The sequence below is a fragment of the Manis pentadactyla genome, chromosome 16 (assembly GCF_030020395.1).
Source record: "Manis pentadactyla isolate mManPen7 chromosome 16, mManPen7.hap1, whole genome shotgun sequence".
NCBI lineage: Eukaryota > Metazoa > Chordata > Mammalia > Pholidota > Manidae > Manis > Manis pentadactyla.
The window spans coordinates 49,819,061-49,823,062 of record NC_080034.1 but is presented as its reverse complement, the minus strand read 5'-3'; positions in this window follow the sequence as shown (position 1 = coordinate 49,823,062).

Below are 4,002 nucleotides of genomic sequence, written 5' to 3'. Positions count from 1 at the left end.
CATCGATCTGCCGTGGCCTTCGTCTCCTCACTGGGGGGGAGCGCAGACTGGAATAAGGCCTTTGGGTCTTACATTTGCAGTCACCAGAATGCCTCTGAACCCAAAATCTGTCATAATGGGTGCAACCTTTGGGAGGGCTGCTCCTGTGGATGTTGGGGAGGCCCCAGGAGGTGCAGCGGCAGGGGATGCTGCTTCACCTGTTATTATCCCCCAGCTGTAGAGGGGTGGGGCTTTCCCCAGAACTGGGAAAGGGTGGAAACACCAGAAACTGCAGAATTAGTCCTTCGTGAGTTGGAAGACTGCTTGGAGACCTTAAGGGGCCGTGTAGTGGCTGGCATTGTAGGGTCTCTTTTCATCGAGATAGTGGAAAATGTTACACAGGAGAAAGAGAGGGTTATCGAAAGACTCAGGCGCAAGAGAAACACTTAAGCATCACTTGGAGGAGCTGGGAGATAACGTATGGGATGCTGTTAAAGAAGAGAAACAGTTCCTGAAAAGGCAGGTCACGCTTCTAGAGGATTCCTTAGCAAGGGCGAGGGGGGAGATGGCAGGAAAAGTGGCATTGCAGGAGGCTGTGGGGGAGGGGGAGGAAAGAGTAGTGCCTTTAGCCCCGGAAATGATAGAGGAGGAGCCCTTGGTGGAGAAACCCTAGGGAGAAGAGGAGGCGGCGGGGCCATTGGCAGTTCTGCAACCCCGGCCAACACCAGAAGTATCATCTCCTGTTTTAAAGGCCAACACCAGAAGTATCATCTCCTGTTTTAAAGGCCCGCCCAGCTGTAATTAAGAAAATACGACACAAGCACGGTCTCCTCAGGGGAAGGAGCAGCCCCTTCCCCAGGCAGTGGAGCACTCTATGCTCCTCTCCTATGCCCAGGATGAGCTGGTGGACATGAGCATCCAGTATAGGCAGAGGTCATCGGAATCTCTGCCTCCATGTCTTTTATGTCTCTGGGATATGGGGGTGGAAGGCATTGTTGTGTCGGGTACTGAGAGTGTTACAGAAAATACTGAAAAAAAGCCTGGACTGGATCACCGATGGAAAAACCAAGTGGCACTCGAAGGTTTTGGGGTGTGGAGGCTTTGGGGTGTGGAGGCTTTATTTCACACCGGCGGGCTCAGAGGGGAGTAGTCTCCCAAAAAGTCTGAGCCTCGAACAAAGGCAAAGGCACCAATATATATCTTTCTGCTTCCCTATCTGTAACATTCCCATGTGCACAGCAAGCCAGCAGGCAAGGGGGAGGGAGTTTAGGGAGTGAACCTTGGGAACTGGTGCTTGGCAGAGCAGGAAACCAAGAGAGTGGTTTTTTGTGTGTGTGTTGTGGAGGGGGGCGAGGCGGAGGGGAGCCACCTCGTAAATTACTGTCCTTGTGTTGTTTGTGTTGAGGAGGGGGGGCGATATACAGAGTGGAGTCACGCCCTAGGTTGCTGTCCTTGTAAATCTTCCCTATCAAGAGGAGTGGAATGACTTCCCTGACTACTCACCCTTCCTCTGGCAGTGGTTGCAAACTGCCCATCATGACTCAGGGAATCAGACGCTCTTGGGATGGCTGATAGCTGCCATCAGGATAGTTTGGCCTAGTCAGGGTGATTTACTGTATTTTCCCAGTAGTTGGAAAACATATGCAGAGCTCCAACCAGTAATGTGGGAATTAGGTATGAAAAACATCATCTATAATATGGACCCCCAGGGCCCTGATGAGGAAGTGTTCACTATAAGAATGAGAAACCTGGTGCTGCATAGAACACCCACATCTCTCTTTTGGTCCCTAGTGATACTCTTTCCCCTCACCTAGGGCAACCTATAAGAGAGGGACTTGTACTTTAGCAGATCTGCAGGAGGTTGAAACAGTAAGGGCATGGAGGGAAGTACAGACCACGACTGAAAGGAGAAATAGAAAAGGCATCGTGAAGGTCTCAAGAACCCAGATATGGGTTGATTTGATAAAGGCCACAGTAGTGAAAGAAAAAGTTGATGGGCAGCCCAATAGAATATTGTTAGAACTGTGCCACCAATTAAAGCCAGAGCAGCAGTTTCAGCCGCTGAGGTCCAAGACATGGAAACCAGAGTCAAGGCCTCAGGCCCAGCCTGTGTCCCTGCAAAACTTCATGGGAGACAGTACTCAGGATTTTACTGAGACCTCACCCCCACAGGAGGAGGGGGGAATCAAAGTCCCCACCTTGGGGGACATGGTGGGGACAAAAGGCCACATGTAGAATTAGCAACTCATTGGTCCCCTGTGAATGCACAACATGTCCTAGTGCTGGTGGACAAAGGAGCTCAGTGTTCTTCGATTCATAACCCTGAGCGTTTTCCCAGGACCCCGGGTGTGATAGATGGCTATGGGGTTAAGGCAATTAGATTGAAAAAAGCCCAAATCTCATTGGGGATGGGGTGTTTACCCCCAAAGGAGTATACCTTGTACATTTCTCCCATCCCTGAATATATTTTGGGAGTAGACATCCTGCAGGGCTTGTGCTTACAGACCACTGCAGGTGAGTTCAGACTGAGGGTATGTGTGGTAAAGGCAGTTCTGAGGGGACATGCTAAGTACCCATCTGTAGCTCTGCCTGTACCTGGGTGGGTGACAAATATTAAGCAGCATAAATTGCCTGGGGGCACAAGGAAATTGGAGAAACTCTACAAGAGTTGGAGAGGGTGGGCAACATAACGCCCACTCCTAGTCCTTTTAATTCCCCAGTGTGGCCAGTGAGAAAGCCAGACGGCTCGTGGTGTACGACTGTAGACTACAGGGAATCGAATAAAGTCACACTCCCTTTGTATACTGCTGTCCACTCTATAGCAGACATTCTGGACACCCTCAGCCTTGAACTGGGAACGTATCATTATGTAGTAGACCTTGCTAATGCTTTCTTCTCTATTGACATAGCACAGGAAGGGCAGGAACAGTTTTCCCGTGGGAAGGCCAGCACTGGACATTCACTGTCCTTCCACAGGGATATCTCCACAGTCCCAACATCTGTCATGGACTTGTAGCCCAGGACTCGCCCACATGGAGGAAACCACAATCAGTGTGGTTCTTTCACTGCACTGATGATACTATGCTCACATCTGATTCTCTTTAAGATTTAGAAGGGGCAGTTCATAGACTGTTGCAACATCTACAGGAGAAAGGATGACCTGTGAACACCACCAAGTTTCAGGGACCCGATTTGTTTGTGAAATTCATGGGGATTGTCTGGTTGGGTAAAACTAAAGTTGTTCCTGAAGCAGTTATAGCCAAGGTCCAGGTTTTCCCCACCCCTACCACTGTGGCAGTATTACAAGAGTTTTGGGGTCTTTTGGGCTACTGGAGAGTTTTTATCCTGCACTTGGCACAAATTATGAAGCCTTTATACCGGTCAGTATGAAAGGGCCTCAGGTAGGACTGGGATGAGACATGTGCAGCTTCTTTTACTGCTGCCAAGCAGGCAGTCAAGCTGGACAGGCCTTGAATATAATGGACTCAACAAGGCCCTGTGAACTAGATGTTCATGTAACCAAAGATGGTTATGGATGGGGTCTTTGGCAGTGACTTGAATGAATATACCACCCTACTGGATTCTGGTCACAGCTATGGAAAGGAGTAGAGGTCTTGTTACACCTTGATAGAGAATCAACTGGCTCCTCAACTGGCTGCTGTGTACCACCATTTTCTGGCTATGGAGCCCATTGCTGGAACAGCTCCAACCAAGGTAATAACCACCTATTCCATCACAGGGTAGGTGCGAGACTGGACCCAAAGGCTACAGAGTGGTGTGGGGCACACACCTACACTGGCCAAATTGGGTGCATATTTACAGCAGCAAAGCGCCCTACTAGCCTCTTAAGTGGAGAACTACAGTGCTTATGGGGCCAGTGACCTATACCAGTGTAAAGAAGGAAGAACTTGCTTCTCAGCCCTTGGTAGCTGATACTCATTATCAGGAGGGAAAAGCCCCTATACCTGAAGATGCTTGGTACACAGATGGCTCTAGTTGTGGGCAGTCCCTGAAGTGGAGGGC